The 20825-nt window shown below is 42.4% G+C and overlaps 1 protein-coding gene across 4 annotated transcripts in view; it reads right to left on the bottom strand.

The window, feature by feature from the left end:
* LOC144800222 (voltage-gated potassium channel KCNC1-like) overlaps positions 1-19290 on the bottom strand; it is a 139470-nt gene extending 120180 nt beyond the window's left edge. For 2 of the 4 annotated variants that reach the window (XM_078671664.1, XM_078671665.1), the window contains exon 1: positions 19253-19290. The gene's annotated coding sequence lies outside the window, so the exon portion shown is untranslated. The remainder of the gene's footprint in view (positions 1-19252) is intronic. The other 2 variants (XM_078671668.1, XM_078671667.1) reach the window with 2 other exon arrangements.
* Positions 19291-20825: the final 1535 nt, after the last annotated feature.

Genomic DNA, 20825 nt, shown 5'->3' with positions numbered 1-20825 from the left:
GGCGGTGGATGTGGTGGTGGATGCAGTGGTGGTGGTGGATGTGGTGGTGGTGGATGGGGTGGTGGATGTGGCGGTGGATGTCATGGTGGATGTGGAGGTGATGGTGGATGTGGTGGTGGATGTGGTGGTGGATGTGGTGGTGATGTTGGATGTGGTGGTGGATGTGGTGGTGGATGTGGTGGTGGATGCGGTGGTGGATGCAGTGGATGTGGTTGTGGTGGATGCGGTGGTGGTGGTGGATGCGGTGGATGTGGTGGTGGATGTGGTGGTGGATGTGGTGGTGATGGTGGATGTGGTGGTGTTCAGTGGGAATTTGCCGGACAATTTACATTAAGATGTTTTATACTTCATGGACATTTTCAGGGTTGTCTTTGCTTTGTTGTGAAAACTAAAGGGCAGACTCTAAAAGTATCCGATTGCAGGCGAGGAGCCCTTAACGCTGGGGGCCAGGAGCCCCTCCGGGTTCTCATAATAATCAGCCACGGATCAAAGCAGCGCCTGGGCGGAAAACAAAGAGAACCCAGTGGAGACCTCCAAGCGCCTTTGATTTCAAGCAATGCCTGCTGCAGGGGTGGGCCCGTTGCGAACAGCATGGCGGAATTAATTCTATTCAATGGTGTGGCCAACAGTGATGGGGAGGGGCAGGGAGGGAAGGGGGCGAAGGGGGCAAGGGTAAATATGGACATGGAGGGGGTCGGATGAGGGAAAGAAGAGAGGATATTGAAGGCAGGGACGAATGACGTGTTTAGAAGAGAGAGGAAACGAGAAGGGAGGGCTGAAGTGAGGGGGAGGAGGAAGGGGATGAAAGGATGCTGAAAGGCGGAGTAGGAGTAGAGGTTACGAAAAGAATGAAGGAAAAGAGGTCAAGCAAAGGCATGAAGCAACTGAAGGACAGAGGGAAGGCAGAGAAGGGGGGGGAGGAGAAATGCGACAAATGTTTTGGGTAAAAAAAAAAAAGAGAGACGGAGGGAAGGCAGGGGAGGGGGGAGAAGAAATGCGACAAATGTTTTTTTTGTTGTACTTTATATTTGCCTGGCTATATACATATATTCAAGCATGTACTCCATTAGGTAGGCATGGCTGTGGAGAGGTCAGTAGCACGTCAGGCATCGGCAAACCTTTTGGTCAGATTGGGAAATTAAAACAAGTTAAAACGGTGAGCCACCGTTCTGAAAGTAAATGCGCACATGGTGTACTGCAAATGAAAACAAGCAGCTCATTAGGAGTGGTGGGGGCGGGCACAGAGAGACGTGACACGGCGGGGAGGGGGCGGAGCGGGTAAAAAAATTTGCCTGGCTATATACATATATTCAAGCATGTACTCCATTAGGTAGGCATGGCTGTGGAGAGGTCAGTAGCACGTCAGGCATCGGCAAACCTTTTGGTCAGATTGGGAAATTAAAACAAGTTAAAACGGTGAGCCACCGTTATGAAAGTAAATGCGCACATGGTGTACTGCAAATGAAAACAAGCAGCTCATTAGGAGTGGTGGGGGCGGGCACAGAGAGACAAGGGGGGAGTTGATGCTGGAGGGGGAGGTGTGCTGGGAGAGAGAGTGGCGCTCTTCTGCCCCTACTTTCAAAGCTGCCATGACGATGCGACACGGCGGGCAGGGGAGGGGGCGGAGCAGTAGCACGTCAGGCATCGGCAAACCTTTTGGTCAGATTGGGAAATTAAAACAAGTTAAAACGGTGAGCCACCGTTATGAAAGTAAATGCGCACATGGTGTACTGCAAATGAAAACAAGCAGCTCATTAGGAGTGGTGGGGGCGGGCACAGAGAGACAAGGGGGGAGTGGATGCTGGAGGGGGGGGGGTGCTGGGAGAGAGAGTGGCGCTCTTCTGCCCCTACTTTCAAAGCTGCCATGACGATGCGACACGGCGGGCAGGGGAGGGGGCGGAGCGGGTAAAACAATAAATAAACACGACGGCTGGACGAGAGAGAAGGGGTGGGGGGAGGAGAAATGCGACACGGCGGGCAGGAGAGGAGGGGGCGGAGCTGGGGGAGGCTGTGAGATGTGCACGCGCTTTTAAGCTCTAAGCGCATGCGCATTGAGCTTAAAAGTCACGGGCACTGCAAGGAATCGCCACGATTCCTTGCAAGTTAGTTAAAGAGTGGTTAAGCCCCCATAGTCTCGCAAGCTCGATGCGCATGCGCATCGACAGGCGAGACCTAAAAACAGGATGACATTTCTTTAAATAACAGAATATGTCATATACATTTATGGTATAATGCTAGTATTTACCATTGGATGTACTGTTATGTAATATTTGACAGCTTAAATAGCTAAAAAACGACAGACATCATAGTATGAGTGCCCGTCTATCAGTTAAATGGATACAGAAATGTAGAGTTTTACAACTACTTATATACCAAAAACACAAAATAAATATGGATAAATACAGATAAAATGGCCCAAAAATATATATTTATTTATTTATTTAAAGGTTTATATAGCGCCAGAATCGACTCCAAGGAGTATCTCTGCGCTTATGTGGGTGCGTATCAGTTGTTCAAGGTGAAACTGTAGCTTGTTTAAAAACAGAAAAGAGTGGTTTTAAGTAATTTTCTAAAAACAAGATGGTTCTAACATTCTCTTACTGGAAGAGGAAGGTCATTCCAGTGCTTGGGTCCAAGGTATGAGAGAGATTTACCCCCCAATCTCGCTCTCCTGATTCTGGGAACTGTTAGCAGATATTTAGTGTTGGAGCACGAAGCTCTCGATGGAAGATAGGGAATAAACTTTTCAGACAGATACCTGGGGCCAAGATTGTGTAGTGCCTTGTGAATAGTACGGCAAACCTCAAACTTTATTCGTTGGTGTATTGGGAGCCAGTGTAGTTTTAGAAAGAGAGGGCGGGAGGCTGATCTGGGCGGCATGTTTAAGACCAAACGTGCCGCCGTGTGTTGGACCACTTACAGTCTGTTAATTAGTGCTTCATTTGCAGAGAGCAGCAGACCATTGCAATAGTCTAAGCGGCTCAATATAAGTGCCTGGGTCAGAGTCTTTCGAACAGAGTCTGGAAGAAAAGGAAAGACTCGTAGGGTCCAAGGTATGAGAGAGATTTACCCCCCAATCTCGCTCTCCTGATTCTGGGAACTGTTAGCAGATATTTAGTGTTGGAGCACGAAGCTCTCGATGGAAGATAGGGAATAAACTTTTCAGACAGATACCTGGGGCCAAGATTGTGTAGTGCCTTGTGAATAGTATGGCAAACCTCAAACTTTATTCGTTGGTGTATTGGGAGCCAGTGGAGTTTTAGAAAGAGAGGGCGGGAGGCTGATCTGGGCGGCATGTTTAAGACCAAACGTGCCGCCGTGTGTTGGACCACTTGCAGTCTGTTAATTAGTGCTTCATTGGCAGAGAGCAGCAGACCATTGCAATAGTCTAAGCGGCTCAATATAGGTGCCTGGGTCAGAGTCTTTCGAACAGAGTCTGGAAGAAAAGGAAAGACTCGTTGGAGTAGGGCCAAGGTGTGAAAGCATGCACCCACTGTCTGGCCAACATGCTCTTTAAAAGAAAGAGCTTGGTCTAACCGAACTCCCAAGTTTTTAACAGACGTTTTAGGGACAGGGGGCTTTCCAAGATTGATGGGCCACCAGTTTGGGGGCCATAATACAGGGGCCTCTCCAAAAAGTAAGAGCTCGGTTTTCCCAACGTTACATTGGAGGAAATTACTCCTCATCCACTGTGAGATGGTATTCATGCCCAGAGAAAACGTCTCCTGGATGGTAGGGGTGAGTTCATTGAAGGGGAAGAGCAGCTGTGTATCATCTGCGTATGATATTGGAACAAACCCATATTTTCTTAGAATATTAGCCAAGGGAGCCACATAGATGTTGAAAAAAGTCGGGCTCAGGCATGTGGAACTCCCTTGGTAAGTCCCATGGGTGCAGAACGTTACGCACCTAGAGTGACCGTCTGAGTCCGGCCAGAAAGAAAACTTGCCAACCAACGAATGGCATAGTCCCTTAGTCCCACTTCCTTCAACCTTCCGAGCAGTATTTGATTGGAAACAGTGTTGAATGCGGCGGATAGGTCCAATAGCACCAGAATCATAGAATGGCCCTTGTCCAGGGTCATTCTGATGTTATCTGTGACCTCTAGCAGGGCTGATTCTGTGCTATATTTGGGCCTAAAGCCTGACTGGGAGGGGTCTAGGCTGCCTGAAGAGTCGACATAGCTAGAGAGGTATTTGTTGACATGTCTCTCTAATACTTTACTCGGAAAGGGTAGGAGTGAGATTGGTCAGGTCGGTCAGAGGGGCTTTCGTGTTCTTTCGAATGGGCATTATCTGTGATGCTTTCAACTCCAATGGAACATGGCCTTCCTTCAATGATAGATTCAAAAGATGTTCAAACAGTGGTGCGAGTTGAGGGATAAGAGTGTTAACTATTCTAGCAGGAATTATGTCACTAGGGGAACCAGACTTCACTTGGTGCATTAAAGTCTCTACATCTGTGATGGAAAGTGGAGGGAAGTTATCGAGTAGCGTAGAAAGAATCTGTCCTAATACATCCACTGTCATGTGTGATTGAAGTGGGCTACTCGAAGAAACAATACTGTCATAAATTGATTCAATTTTTTGTGAAAAGTATGATGCAACTTGGTTGCAGTGTAATTGTGTGGGGACTTCTGCGTTTTCACAAGCCTTAGGGTTTATAAATTGCTGGAGAATGTTATACAAAACCTTCAGCGCATTACCAGCCAAAGTGAGTTGGGTGGAAATGTAATTCCTTCGTGCTAGCTTGATACTATTATGATAGCTCGACATAGACACTAAGAACTGGGTTTTATCACTTTCTTTGTGGGAGATACGCCATTTCCTCTCATGTTTCCTACAGAGTTTTTCAATGAAAGTAGGTAAGGTGTATACCAGATAGCTTGCTGGCGTTTTGGATGAGTAGGAGAACATTTCACTGGAACAAGATGGTCTATGGTTTGAGTTAATGTTAAATTGTGGTATGTAAGCGCTTCTTCTAGACTATCAGAGAGTTTGTTCCAATTGACTTTCAGAGAAGCTTGGAAGTTTTCTGGGGTGATCTTCGGCCAATGCCTATGGGTCCTACTGGCATCTTGATATTGGCCCCTGTGTTCTATTTTATAGGTTTTAATTGCAAACTCAATTAAAGCATGATCCGTCCATGTGAGTTGCTCTGGTGTCTCACAGTGTATGTTAGGGGAGTTAGAAAGAATATTATCTAATGTATGGCCAGCCGTGTGGGTAGGACCATCATTCTTTTTTTTAGGTCCAAAAGTGCAAGGTCATTCAAGAAGGCTGATGACTCCATATTGTTAGAACATTCACTATGGATGTTAAAGCTGCCTAATAATAGGAAGTTGGTGCTGGCAAGTACATGAGGGGCTATAAGTTCAATCAGTATATTTGAAAGATCTGCCAAAGGGCCGGGGGGTAGGGGGGGTGGTAAACCAAGGCCCCCTTCCAGCTGACTTGAGCTGACAGGTCGATTCGAAAAATTAGAACTTCCATCTTTGAGTCACAGTGTTCATCTAAAACAGAGACTTTGATGCTATCCTTATGTATGATTGCAATCCCTTCCCCCGTCTTGGCTGGTCTATCCATTCTAATAAACGCATAACCATCTGGTATGGCCAAAGCAATGGAAGGCATAGAATGGGGTTTGAGACAGGTTTCCGTTAGAAAGCCCAGGTCTGGCTGTGTTGAGGAGAGTAGAGTAGATCCCAAATTTCCGTAGAATGCTTGGGTAATGAGCAAACATTACAGAGTATGGATAAATACAGATGGAAATGACCCAAAAATATACCATAAATACCGGGAGACCTAATTATATGCTAAGAGTGCACAGTCAGAAAAAACACAAAGTCAGGATTTAAAATGTAACGCAGTGATTGCGGGCATTTGGACTAACAAGATTTTATTGCTACCAAAAGTGACCCATCTTTGCAAACTTAGAATGACAACAACTTGAGAAAAAAACCATAAGGATTTAAACCCATGGCTTACAGTTTTAATGTATCTCCTTGTTATTGATTCATAACTCACTGTGCTACAATACATGTATTGTAACATGCGAACTAGAATCAAACAAGCATTTGCAATGCAATAGGTCTCGCATTAGTAAAGTTTGCGCTATTGGCATTGTAAATGTCAAATTTTGTATTTATGTGTTGGTTTTGAAAATAGATACATTAATAGCATTGTCATTTACAATTCCAATAGCTTAAACATTCGCAAATGTGACACCTATTGCATTTGTAATGCAATATGTGTTGAGAGTGAGTGAGTGTGTTTTGTTATGCTATGCTATATTTTGTTGTGCTAGGTTTTGTTTTGTTATGCTATGTTTTGTGGTGTTATGTTATGCTATGCTATATTTTGTTATGCTATGCTTTGTTTTGCTATGCTATGTTATGCTATGCTATGTTTTGTTGTGCTATGTTTTGAAGTGTTTTGTTATGCTATGCTACGCTATGTTTTGTTGCGATATGCTATGCTTTGTTATGCTACGCTATGTTTTGTTATGCTATGCTTTGTTTTGCTATACTATGCTTTCTTTTGCTAGGCTATGTTATGCTATGCTAGGTTTTGTTGTGCTATGTTTTGTTGTGTGTTTTTTATGCTATGTTCTGTTTTGTTGTGTTTTGCTATGCTATGCTTTGTTATTCTAATGCTATGTTTTGTTATGCTATGCTTTGTTGTGTTTTATTAAGCTATGCTTTGTTATGCTAGGTTTTGTTTTGTTATGCTATGTTATGCTATGCTAGGTTTTGTTGTGCTATGTTTTGTTGTGTGTTTTTTATGCTATGTTCTGTTTTGTTGTGTTTTGCTATGCTATGCTTTGTTATTCTTATGCTATGTTTTGTTATGCTATGCTTTGTTGTGTTTTATTAAGCTATGCTTTGTTATGCTAGGTTTTGTTTTGTTATGCTATGTTATGCTATGTTTTGTTATGCTATGCTTTGTTTGTTATGCTATGCTATGCTTTGTTATGCTATGTTTTGTTATGCTATGTTTTGTTATGCTATGCTATGTTGTGTTTTGTTATGCTATGCTATGTTTTGTTATGCTATGCTTTGTTTTGCTATGCTATGTTATGCTATGCTTTGTTGTGCTATATGTTGTGTTTTGTTATGCTATGCTACGCTCTCTTTTGTTGCGATATGCTATGCTATGCTTTGGTATTCTATGCTATGTTTTGTTATGCTATGTTTTGTTGTGTTTTGTTAAGCAATGCTTTGCTATGCTAGGTTTTGTTTTGTTATGCTATATTTTGATATGCTATGCTTTATTTTGTTATGCTAAGCTATGTTATGCTATGCTATGTTATGTTTTGTTATGCTATGTTTTGTTATGCTATGCTATGCTTTGTTGTGTTTTGTTATGCTATGCTTTGTTTTGCTATGCTATGTTATGCTATGTTTTGTTAGGCTATGCTACGCTCTGTTGTGACATGCTATGCCATGCTTTATTATGCTATGCTATGTTTTGTTATGCTATGTTTTATTGTGTTTTGTTATGATATGCCATGCTGTACTTTGTTTTGTAATGCTATGCTGTTTTCTTTTGTTATGCAAAGTTTTATTGTGTTTTGTTATGCTATGTTATGTTTGTTATGCTATGTTATGCTATCCTATGTTTTGTTGTGCTATTTTTGTTGTGTTTTATGCTATGTTCTGTTTTGTTGTGTTTTGCTATGCTTTGTTATTCTATGCTATGTTTTTATGCTATGTTTTGTTGTGTTTTGTTAAGCTATGCTTTGTTATGCTAGGTTTTATTTTGTTATGCTATGTTATGCTATGTTTTGTTATGCTATGCTATGCTTTGTTCTGTTATGCTATGCTGTGTTATGCTATGTTATGCTATGTTTTGCTATGCTATTTTTTGTGTGTTTCGTTATGCTATGCTATGTTTTGTTATGCTTTGATTTGTTTTGTGAAGTTATGCTATGTTTTGTGATGCTATGCTATGTCTTGTGTTTTGTGATGCTATGCTATGTTTTGTTGTGTTTTGTTATGCTAAGCTATGTTTTGTTGTGTTTTGTTATGCTATGTTTTGATGTGTTGTGTTTCGTTATGCTATGCTATGTTTTGTTATGCTTTGATTTGTTTTGTGAAGTTATGCTATGTTTTGTGAAGCTATGCTATGTGTTGTTGTGTTTTGTGATGCTATGCTATGTTTTGTTGTGTTTTGTTATGCTATGCTATGTTTTGTTGTGTTATGCTATGTTTTGATGTGTTGCGTTTCGTTATGCTATGTTTTGGTGTGTTTTGTTATGCTATACTCTGTTTTGTAATGCTATGCTATGCTTGTTTTGCTATGCTATACTTTGTTTTGCTATGCTATGTTTTGTTTTGCTATGCTTTGTTATGCTATGTTTTGTTGTGTTTTGTTATGCTATGCTATGTTTTGTGATGCTTTGCTATGTTTTCTTGTGTTTTGTGATGCTATGCTATGTTTTGTTGTGTTTTGTTATGCTATGCTATCTTTTGTTATGCTATGTTTTGGTGTGTTGTGTTTTGTTATGCTATGTTTTGTTGTTTTTTGTTATGCCATTCTATGTTTTGTGATGCTATGCTATGTTTTGTTGTGTTATGTGATGCTATGCTATGTTTTGTTGTGTTTAGTTATGATATGCCATGCTATGCTTTGTTTTGTTATGCTAGGTTTTGTTTTGTTATGCTATGTTCTGTTGTGTTTTGTTATGCGATGCTATGTTTTGTCATGCTATGCTTTGTTTTGCTATGCTATGTTATGCTATGCTATGTTTTGTTGTGTTTTGTTATGCTATGCTACGCTCTGTTTTGTTGCGATATGCTATGCTTTGTTATTCTATGCTAGGTTTTGCTTTGTTATGCTATGCTATGTTTTGTTATGCTATGCTATGCTTTGTTATGTTATGCTATGCTATGTTATGCTATGTTTTGTTATGCTATGTTTTATTATGCTATGTTTTGTTATGCTATGTTTTGTTATGCTATTTTTTTGTATTTCGTTATGCTGTGCTATGTTTTGTTATGCTTTGATTTGTTTTGTGAAGTTATGCTATGTTTTGTGATGCTATGCTATGTGTTGTGTTTTGTGATGCTATGCTATGTTTTGTTGTGTGTTGTTATTCTATGCTATGTTTTGTTGTGTTTTGTTATGCAATGTTTTGATGTGTTGTGTTTCGTTATGCTATGCTGTTTTGTTATGCTTTGATTTGTTTTGTGAAGTTATGCTATGTTTTGTGAAGCTATGCTATGTGTTGTTGTGTTTTGTGATGCTATGCTATGTTTTGTTGTGTTTTGTTATGCTATGCTATGTTTTGTTGTGTTTTGTTATGCTATGTTTTGATGTGTTGTGCTTCGTTATGCTATGTTTTGTTGTGTTTTGTTATGCTATACTCTGTTTTGTTACGCTATACTATGTTTGTTTTGCTATGCTATACTTTGTTTTGCTAGGCTGTTTTGTTTTGCTGTGCTTTGTTATGCTATGTTTTGTTGTGTTTTGTTATGCTATGCTATGTTTTGTTAAGCTTTGCTTTGTTTTGTGATGCTATGCTATGTTTTGTGATACTTTGCTATGTTTTCTTGTGTTTTGTGATGCGATGCTATGTTTTGTTGTGTTTTGTTATGCTATGCTATGTTTTGATATGCTATGTTTTGATGTGTTGTGTTTTGTTATGCGATGTTTTGTTATTTTTTGTTATGCTATGTTTTGTGATGCTATGCTATGTTTTGTTGTGTTATGTGATGCTATGCTATGTTTTGTTGTGTTTTGTTATGTGTGGGTGTGTGGGGTTGTGCTATGCTATGTTTTGTTGTGTTTAGTTATGATATGCCATGCTATGCTTTGTTTTGTTATGCTAGGTTTTGTTTTGTTATGTTATGCTATGTTCTGTTGTGTTTTGTTATGCGATGCTATGTTTTGTTATGCTATGCTTTGTTTTGCTATGCTATGTTATGCTATGATATGTTTTGTTCTATGTTTTGTTGTGTTCTGTTATGCTATGCTACGCTCTGTTTCGTTGCGATGTGCTATGCTTTGTTATTCTATGCTATGTTTTGTTGTGCTTTGTTATGCTATGCTACGCTACGCTCTGTTTTGTTATGATATGCTATGCTTTGTCATGCTATGCTATGTTTTGTTATGCTATGTTTTGTTATGCTATGTTTTGTTATGATATGTCATGCTGTGCTTTGTTTTGTTATGCTATGTTTTCATTTGTTATGCTATGTTTTATTTTGTTTTTATGCTATGCTATGTTTTGTTATGCTATGCTTTGTTTTGCTATGCTATGCTTTTTTTGGTAAGCTATGTTATGCTATGTTATGTTTTGTTTTGCTAGGCTATGTTATGCTATGCTTTGTTTTGTTGTGCTATGTTTTGTTGTGCTTTTTATGCTATGTTCTGTTTTGTTGTGTTTTGCTATGCTATGCTTTGTTATTCTATGCTATGTTTTTTGGGGGTTTTTTTAGTCCTCATTTTCGCCCTTGGTGACCAAGTAACAGTGCATGGAGAGGGACATAGTGTCACAGGTAAACTGGTAGGGGCACTGAACGATACGAAATAAGTCACCCCTCAGTACAGTCTCCATACTACAAAAGCACCACATTAGGACAGCCAGAGGGGTAATTTGCTGCAGTCAAGTACCCATTCTTATATCGATATCGCCCTGTTGGGTATACCAAGCATGAAAAATACCAAGCAGCCTAATCATTGGACCTTGGGGAAAAAAGAATAAAAAAAACAGTGGTCAAGTACTCAGTTATAGCCAATTTAATAAAAACCAGAAGTTTCTCTTGTCCGGATTACCCGATCTTAATAAATCCACTTTAGAAGTTTGTAGCACCGAAGTGCTCCAGTCCAGCAAGGTAGGAGGTAACGGGCCTTTCCATTTTCTACAAATTTCTCTTCTGGCCAGCAAGATACCATAAAAGAGTAGATTTTTAGCCGGACCCTGAAACTCTGGTGCAACCCCAAAGATTATAAGAGCAGAACATATCGAGACTTGAGAACCCAAGGCAGTCGTAAGTGATAGACATACCGCATTCCAAAAGGGCAGTAGCAGTGGGCACTCAAGGAACATATGCAGGTCAGAAGCAGCAATCAAACCACATTTAGGGCATGCCACTGATGAATTATTTGAGAATTTTGAAAGTCTCTGTGGCGAATAGTAGGCCCTATTTAAGGTAAAAAGGTGATTCCTGCGCAACCAAGAAGGTTTCACTATATTCCACATGATCTTAAAAGACTCAAACCACAAGTTCTCCACATTGTGATTGGTAATATGTGATGCCCACAGCAACTCTGGGAGATGAAACTCACCCTCGATCTCCTTCAATAGTAGATTATACCAGAGTGAAACCTACTTCCTGGTCGGTGGCTTATCCAGTAAGAGGGACACTATGTTACTATCACCCCCTATCGGGAATCTACCCTTAGCAGAAATCTGTGAGTGCGCCCAGCTTTTGGTTTGCAGGTATTTAAACCAGGAAAGTCCCGCCCCTATTTTAGAAAGTAAAACCTCCCACGGAAGTAGGCAACCCTCCACAAAAAGGTCCCCCCAAACCTCCATACCTGCCTCTCTCAGTGGTATTGCGAGACTATCTAAAAGCCAACTCGGGGTCCCGGGTGAATTCCACAATGGTGACCTACTTGTGAAATAGTCGATTTTTATAGAGCGCCTAAGTTTCACCCATGTTTTAGCTATATCCCGCAACACCTTCAATTTTACTTTTTTTTAAATTTGGGGTCACCAAATTTAAACAAAAACGCATGCTCAGCTATTTTTTCCCCTCTAAGCGGTGCTGCAAACATGCACCCACATCCAAAATTTGTGGGCGATTTTAGCATCATCCTGGCATGGGAAAATTGAAAAGCCCACGCGTATAGCTGTAAATCAGGAGCCGCCAAACCGCCCTTTTCTCTGCGGCGCCTAAGTTTTTTCCAGGCTATTCTAGGAGTGTGGTCATTCCAAATAAAGGAACTTATATCACTTTGAAGTTTGGCTATCATAGAGGGTTAAAAAAAAAGAGGGATGGTGTTAAATAAAAAAGAAACTTTTGGGAGTATGGACATTTTTATTAAATTTGCTCTACCCAATAAAGATAGAGGGAGCGAAGACCAAGATCTCATCAGTCTACGACACTCCTTGGCAACAAGCGAAAAATTCGATGGAACTATTTCATTCATTTATGTCCTTATATATATTAAGGCCCAGATAACGTAGGATAGAACTCAACTGAGCCCCTGCCACCGGCTCAGGATCATTCCAGACCATAATATCCGTCTTAGCGGCATTGATTTCATACCCAGACACGTTGCCAAAATCATGGGCCAGAGCAATTACTGCTGGAAAAGCCGAATGAAGTTCAGAGGAAAAAACGAGGACATCATCCGCGTACAGGGCTCCCTTCTTCTCCCACCCTTCAAAAATAAAGGGCTTGATGTTACAATCATCCCGTAACTGTTGCGCAAAAGGCTCAATATATAAGTCGAATAAGAGGGGAGAGAGAGGGCAGCCCTGACGAGTACCGTGCGTGATGTTAAATGGGTTTGATAATTCCCCGTTTACAAGCAAAGAGGCAGAGGGATTCTGATACAGAAGCCTCACAGCACGCATGAATTTCTCGCCGATGTTAAATTTCCCCATGACCTCCGATAGGTATATCCAATTGACCCTATCGAAGGCCTTGGTGGCGTCCAATGTGAGAACAGCCAGGGGGAGTGACTCCACAGATGCCATATCAATGGCACCAATAAGATCATAAGTCAACTCATAAAGCTGGCGACCCCTTACAATACCCTTCTGATCTACGTGCAAGATACTTGTAGCAACCGCCCCCAACCTGTTTGCCAAAACTGACGCAAAGATCTTATAGTCAGAATTTAAGATGGAAATTGGTCTATAAGACCCACAACAGGTTGCCGGTTTTCCTGGTTTCAGTATCAAAGTTATCGAGGCACTGTTCCAAGAAGTAGGAGGGGGCATTCCCTCTTGGAGAATCTGATTAAACGGCTGGGTCAAAAAAGGGAGGATTGTTGAGTCCAAGACCTTATAAATTTCGGACGGCAAACCATCTGGACCGGTTGCCCTACCCTTTTTACTGCTAGAAATTGCCAGTCTGACTTCTTCCTGGGTGATAGGTTGTTCCAAAACAACACATTGTTCTAATGACAGTGCAGGAAGAGAAACTCCCGCCAACCAGTCTTCAACTTGTTTAATTTCAATATTTTATCCTCACGGTATATTTCACAAAATTCCCGAAAGGCCCCTCCTAATATCTTCATCGGCTGAGTATGTTATACCGCCGGAAATGATAGAATCGATATTATTTCTAACCTGATCGATCTTTGTCTTCCAGGCTAACAGCTTTCCAGCCCCCTCACCATACTCAAAATGGGCTAATGTACTTGCTTCCCACCTCTCTAGAGCCCGAGCATTCAAAACTGGGCCCAATTCCCCTTTTAGAGTAACTAGTTTATTTTGCCACTCCTGTACTATGGTAGCAGGGACATCCGGGTGCATAGCTATTACTGCTTGCACTCTGGCCATCTCCAATTCCAGGGAAGCCACAGCTTCCATATAGATCTTGTTCTTATATGTGGCCTTATTTGTTATAAGGCCCCTTAAGAAGGCCTTAAATGAGTCCCATACACACCCAGGGGAAGGTGTCCCAATATTACTGTCCATAAAGTGCTGAACCTCCACATTAAAAGCATTAGTAACTTCCAATGAAGAGAGCAATGAACAATCAAATGACCAATTTCTCAAACGGCTCTTAGGAAACCCCTCCAGTTCTAGATGTATAGCCGCATGATCTGATAAATGAAACGGAAGGTGGGAAACAGATTGCACCAAATTAACTAATTTTCGGCTGATCAAAATCAAATCAATTCTTGACTGATGGTGATACCTGTAGTTGCGAAATGTAACACCTCTTTGTTGCCCATATTTTGCTCTCCAAAATATGGGAACAATGCTATGCTATGTTTTCATTTGTTATGCTATGTTTTATTCTGTTTTTTATGCTATTCTATGTTTTGTTATGCTGTGCTTTGTTTTGCTATGCTATGCTTTGTTTTGCTAGGCTATGTTATGCTATGTTATGTTTTGTTTTGCTAGGCTATATTATGCTATGCTATGTTTTGTTGTGCTATGCTTTGTTGTGCTTTTTATGCTATGTTCTGTTTTGTTGTGTTTTGCTATGCTATGCTTTTTTATTCTATGCTATGTTTTGTTATGCTATGTTTTGTTATGCTATGTTATGCTATGTTTTGTTATGCTATGCTATGCTTTGTTTTGTTGTGCTATGCTATGTTATGCTATGTTTTGTTATGCTATGCTATTTTTTAATGTGTTTTGTTATGCTATGCTATGTTTTGTTCTGCTATGCTTTGTTTTGCTATGCTATGTTATGCTATGCTATGTTTTGTTGTGCTCTGTGTTGTTGTGTTTTGTTATGCTATGCTACGCTGTTTTGTTGTGATATGCTATGCTATGCTTTGTTATGCTATGCTATGTTTTGTTATGCTATGTTTTATTGTGTTTTGTTAAGCTATGCTTTGTTATGCTAGGTTTTGTTTTTTTATGCTATGTTATGCTATGTTTTGTTATGCCATGCTTTATTTTGTTATGCTATGCTATGTTATGCTATGCTATGTTTTGTTGTGTTTTGTTATGCTATGCTTTGTTTTGCTATGCTATGTTATGCTATGCTATGTTTTGTTGTGCTGTGTTTTGTTGTGTTTTGTTAGGCTATGCTACGCTCTGTTTTGTTGTGATATGCTATGCCATGCTTTATTATGCTATGCTATGTTTTGTTGTGTTTTGTTATGATATGCCATGCTGTGCTTTGTTTTGTTATGCTATGCTATGTTTTCTTTTGTTATGCTATGTTTTATTGTGTTTTGTTATGCTATGCTATGTTTTGCTATGCTATGCTTTGTTTTGCTATGCTATGCTTTGTTTTGCTATGCTATGCTTTCTTTTGCTAGGCTATGTTATGCTATCCTATGTTTTGTTGTGCTATTTTTGTTGTGTTTTTATACTATGTTCTGTTTTGTTGTTTTTTGCTATGCTTTGTTATTCTATGTTATGTTTTTATGCTATTTTTTGTTAAGCTATGCTTTGTTATGCTAGGTTTTGTTTTGTTATGCTATGTTATGCTATGTTTTGTTATGATATGCTTTGTTTTGTTATGCTATGCTATGTTATGCTATGTTTTGTTATGCTTTGATTTGTTTTGTGAAGCTATGCTATGTTTTGTGATGCTATGCTATGTTTTGTTGTGTTTTGTTATGCTGTGCTATGTTTTATTGTGTTTTGTTATGCTATTTTTTGTTGTGTTGTGTTTTGTTATGCTATGTTTTGTTGTGCTTTGTTATGCTATACTCTGTTTTGTTTGCTATGCTATGTTTTGTTTTGCTATGCGATGTTTTGTTTTGCTATGCTATGTTTTGCTATCCTGGTGTGTGGTTGTGTGTGTGGTTGTGTGTGTGGGGTTGTGTGTGTGGAGTTGTGTGTGGGGGGTTGTGTGTGTGGGGGGTTGTGTGTGTCTGTGGTTCTGTGTGTGTGGTTGTGTGTGTGTGGAGTTGTGTGTGTGGGGTTCAGTGTGTGGCGTTGTGTGTGTGTGTGTGGGTTTGTGTGTGTGGGGGGCTTGTGTGGGGGGTAGGGATGTGTGTGGGGTTGTGTGTAGGGGGTTTGTGTGGGGGGTTGTGTGTGGGGGTTGTGTGTGTGTGGGGAGGTGTGGGGGGTTGTGTGTGGGGTTGTTTGTGTGTGTGTGGGGTTGTGGTTGTGTGTGGGGGCTTGTGTTGTGTGCGTGTGGGGTTGTGTGTGGGGGGGTTGTGTGTGTGGTTGTGTGTGTGGGGTTGTGTGTGTGGGGTTGTGTGTGTGTGTGGGGGGGTGTTGTGTGTGTGTGGTTTTGGGTGTGGGTGTGTGGTGGTGTGTGTGTGGGTATGTGTGTGTGGTTGTGTGTGTGGTTGTGTGTGTGGTTGTGTGTGTGTGTGGTTGTGTGTGTGGGTATGGTTGTGTGTGGTTGTGTGTGTGTGTGGTTGTGTGTGTATGGGGTTGTGTGTGTGGGGGTTGTGTGTGTGGGGGTTGTGTGTGTGGGGGAGGTTGTGTGTGTGAGGGGGTTTGTGTGTGGGGGGTTGTGGGTGTGGTTGTGTGTGTGGGGGGTTGTGTGTGTGGGGGGGTTTGCGTGTGTGTGTTTGTGTGTGTGGGTGTGTGTGGGGGGTTGTGTGTGTGGGGGGTTGTGTGTGTGTGGAGTTGTGGTTGTGTGTGTGGGGGGTTGTGTGGTGTGGGGTTGTGTGTGTGTGTGGGTTGTGGTTGTGTGTGGGGGGTGCGTGTGGGGGTTATGTGTGTGGTATTGTGTGTATGTGGGTGTGTGTGGGATGCAGCGGGATTCACTAGGAATGTGAATCTTTAAGTCTTGTTAATCAATTTCAGCTGCACATGCCCCTTTAAGAAATGTTTTTTAAAATGGTGTAAAAAAAAGAGCAAAATGGTGACCGCTCTTTGTTGTGAGAAAGGGTGCATGGGCAGCCGAAACGCATTACCGGAACATGCCACAATAAAAGACGTCTTGTGAATGCGAGTGTGCTGGAGCCTATTTCAGATGAATGGGTCAGGCATTGGAGTATAGTTGTTCAAATTGCTGGCACTGGATTCCGCACGCTCTCTCAATTAGGTGCACCACGGTCACTGGCATTTGAGAAGTGTACAGAGTTACATGTCACGGAGCCCCCCCTAGCCAAATTCACGAAGACCGGCTGAGCTGCCGTCATCTGGATGTCGGAGAGCGCTCAGAATTACGGTAAGCCGTGCCGCATTAGTGGAGGCAGTGGGGAGAGAGGAGAGCACAAATTTCCTGCAGATCGGGACACGGAGAATGCTTGAGGTGTTGTGGCAACAAGAATCATGAATTAGCTGAGAGAGAGGGAGGCTGCCGCTGAAAATCTATTCAGCACCGAAGAGGTGCCTGATGACACCGGCAACCAAGCCTCACGGAGAAGGAGTGATCAGCTCGCTGAGGCTAAAGATTTAATGAGACAGTTGGAAAAGCTACAGAGGAAAGAAATATCTAAAAGGTGGGAGAGTCAGTCTCTCCAGTAGTATCTGTAGGTGGGACGAGCTCCGAGGGTCCTCCATATACCTATACCGCCTACCTACAAAAATCCCAATCTGGACTTTCTCCGTGAGTGGGCTGATGACAATGCAGAGTTGTCCAAGTGGATGGTGGCAATACTCATTAAGTATGCTGTGAAACATTCGGAGGCGCTTGTGAAAGAAATAGAAGTGCTCAGGGAAGAACTACACAAACAATCTGACCATACGGCAGTTGGCAAAATGGAAACTGATATGAAAGCACGGCTGATGAAGTAAGAGGAGACGATTGAGAATCGGAATGCAACAAAACTTAAGCGTGACAAACTCGATTATCAACAAGGGCAAATCTTTACTTTCTGTTAAAGATTCGACAGTCTACGAAGACAACCTTAAAAACAAGTTGTTCTCACGCAATTCTTTCTGTGCCAAGGAGCCTGCTCACAGTGCCCGGCAGGTGGCAGCACAGCACTTTAATGGCGAGGACTGAGGCACAGAGTTCCTCTGCGATCTTCAGCAGCAGTCAAAAACATGTTTTTGGGCCGTCTTTTGTGCCTCAGCTGATGTATCGTCTCGGAAGGAACCCGGCGAGTTCCCAACAAATTGACAGTTCTGCTGCCTGGAAAAACAAGCTCTCGGTATTGCGTGGTGGGGGGGGGGGTAGCGGCATCCTTTGAAGCTCTCGGCATTGCGTGGCGGGGGAGAGGGCTCCTTTGAAGTCTGATGTGGGGGAGCGGATTCCTTTGCTTTGAAGTCTGATGCCGAGGCTCTATGCTATGTGCACGCGCCCGGGTCACATGCACTGTACCCGATTCGCAGTTTGGGTAGACTTTTGAAAGCCTTACTATAATCTCGCCAAACAAGCATTGTTAAAGCAATGCTGTAGGTGAGACCTAAAAATGGATCTCTGTGTCAAGCACAGTAACTCACTAACCTATATACATGAAATACTAATCTGTGACTGCATGTTACAGGATGTGCATTGCAGCAGGCTCATAAACCCTCTATGCTACTTTATGAGTCAAAAGAACCAGGTTCGAATCTTTGCGTCTGCTCAAAATCCTGGGATTGTGGACACATCAATTAATCTCCCCATGCCTATAAGCAATGAATGCCACATAATGTAACTGGGCTTACATTTCGAGTTCCCTCTGTATAACAAAAAACGCAAAAAAAATGCACAGAGGTTAAAACAAACCCTTAACATAAGGAAAGGTAAATAGATACCCATTTCCTGGCTGATTTGTACAAAGTAAAATCAGAAAACCTGGAACTTTTGCGGCTTCACTGCTTGAATTGTGTGATTTTAGGCCATTTTTTCCCCCAAAACTTTTTTCTTCATTATCGTGTATGAAAGCAGTTCAGAATATCAGTTGTACAAAAGCCTTTTGTACTTGATGTAATAGGCTATCATATCGCACTATAATAATCTTGGTCACCTATAGGGCTTGCATGACAATTGTCTTGCTTTTTAGTCCACTCATTTTTGACGAATAAAAAGTAATACTTTTAATGAGTACTTTTCAGTGCAGTCCAATAAAGTAAGGAATTAATGTGCAAGCTTCACGTGTTAAAGAAATACACTTTTTTAGTTTTACAGCGACATTGTTATATTTCATGTGATTTTTGTTGTGTGATTTACATAGCAAACATTTTCAGGACTCGGCTCGTGCACGGGCTGTAAGATCCGATCCAGACCTTTACCTTGGCCCTGGTTCTGCTCCCTGCTTAGATAGATCTGTGTGCCTCATATAGGTCCAACTCGTTTGAGTGCGTATTAACCCCCTCTGGCCCCATACATAAACATCTGTTGAGGATTAAGTTTCCATTAAACATTGCGACGACGTAATAGGCTTTTCGGTTTTTCCATGGTCTATCTTAGTGAATTAAGTTTTACAATAAATGTTCTTGCACAATCTCGGTTTATGTTATTTTTGAAACAGCGCTTCGAGGTCACATTAATATAAAAAATACGCGTTATATCAATTCGTTTATCAAAACACAGACGTAAGCGGGGCTCCGCAAAAATGTGGCAGCGGGCATTGTTTAAGTTAATAACAACTTTAAAAAGTTAATAACAACTTAAAAAGCACCCCTTTCTGTCCCCAACTCGCAGATTACGCCTTCGCAAGAACACAAACGCAAACAGCTCAGCCGCCTGCCAGCGGCCTGGCGACCTTACCTTCCTGCTGCCGCCTGAGTCGAGACAGAGTGAGAGGGAAAGTCTGGAATAGCAATGCAGCTGCTGCAGTGGAAAACAGGAAGTGAGGGGGCTTCCCCAAGTTCAGGGCAAGGGGGAGATGCCAGGAAGAATATGGCTAACAGATGTTGGACCTCAGAACACCCACCCAAAGTCCACATGTCTCTGTGCGGGGCGTGCAAAGCTGCGGGGTGCTTAACTCCAGTTGTTCACAATTGTGAGGAGACGGGTCGCGGTAAGGGGTCTGTGTGTGGGGGGAGGGGGGTCAGGGAGCTAATTACGCTGTCATCACCAGTTAACTCTCTCACTTCGTCCCAGAAAGCCCTTTATTTCGATTTAGCGGCATTAAACGCGTCGTTGAAACGAGCAACTATAATTCATACTCTACGCCTGGAGGGTGAATTGTATCCGCCAACATGATGTAAGCGCATTCCTGAACAGGACCCCCTCCTCTGCCCCCCCCCATCCCTGCACTGCTGCGAACAGATGGCCGGGAAGTGGAACGTACCAAAAGACTTCGCTCCGGGATGCACACTAATGTGTGCATGGGCAAAGACCACCGGCTTTAGCGCTGGGGACCATTACAATAATGGGGCGACCCATAGAAGTCAAAGGACCTGGGTAACGTTCGGTATAAGAAAGAATGGTCCTAGACTACTTAAATTTATAATTTAGTTGTGAGAAGTATTAATTGATTAAAATAAATTAGTTAAAAATCAAGCAAAGGTCGGCTCCAGCTTACCTCCAGGCCCTTGTCCAACAATACTCTCCATCCCACCTCCTCAGATCCTCATCTCATGGAAACTTCCTGAGTGGGAGAGGTGTGGCGCCGCGGCCAGGGCGACTGACGCTGGAATCTGGGGACCACGGTTCGATCCCCGGCTCCGGCGGCAGGTTAGCCCAGCACCATGTGACTCTGGGCAATAGCTCGCTTAATCTTCCCGACGGCCCCCCAGCGCCTAGAGACCCTAACGGGTGATTGTGCGCTATACAAATGTGGATTATTATTATTATTCCGCCCTTCAAACTGTCGAGAATGGGCGGACGCTCTTTCTCCTGTGTTGCCCCCAGGCTGTGGTATTCTCTTCCGTCTACATTGAAACTTGAACCATCTTTGTTGAAATTCCGCAGAGATCTTAAAACCTGGCTCTTCTCTCAATAACAACTGCGATTTGTAATCACTACTCTACTGGCGCCGGGAGACCCCTTGTGCATGGGCGTCCACAGGGGGGGCAAGGAGGGGCACTTGCCCCCCCTGGAGGCCTCTCCTTCCCCCCCTGCACAAGCCCATCTGTACAAATGCATCCAGGAGTGAGGCCTGACTCCGGGGCTTTTAAGCATTGCAGGGAACAGAGCTGTTCCCCTGCAAAAGGCCTCAGCTCCCTGATCGGGCGCCTCGCACTCCTCTGAGCACAAGAGCAGCCCCACCCCGCCCATTATCATTCTGTGTGGGGCTGATTGCCCCATACAGAATGACAATGGGGTCAGTCTGGGCTGGCACAGCATGTGGTGGCCTCATCCAGCCTCGGTCCAGGGCAGGGCATTCTGTCACATG

The sequence above is a fragment of the Lissotriton helveticus genome, chromosome 1_2, assembly GCF_964261635.1.
Source record: "Lissotriton helveticus chromosome 1_2, aLisHel1.1, whole genome shotgun sequence".
In the NCBI taxonomy this organism is placed as follows: domain Eukaryota; kingdom Metazoa; phylum Chordata; class Amphibia; order Caudata; family Salamandridae; genus Lissotriton; species Lissotriton helveticus.
The sequence above is the reverse complement of the archived record's forward strand: the minus strand, read 5'-3'. Positions and strand labels throughout refer to the sequence as shown.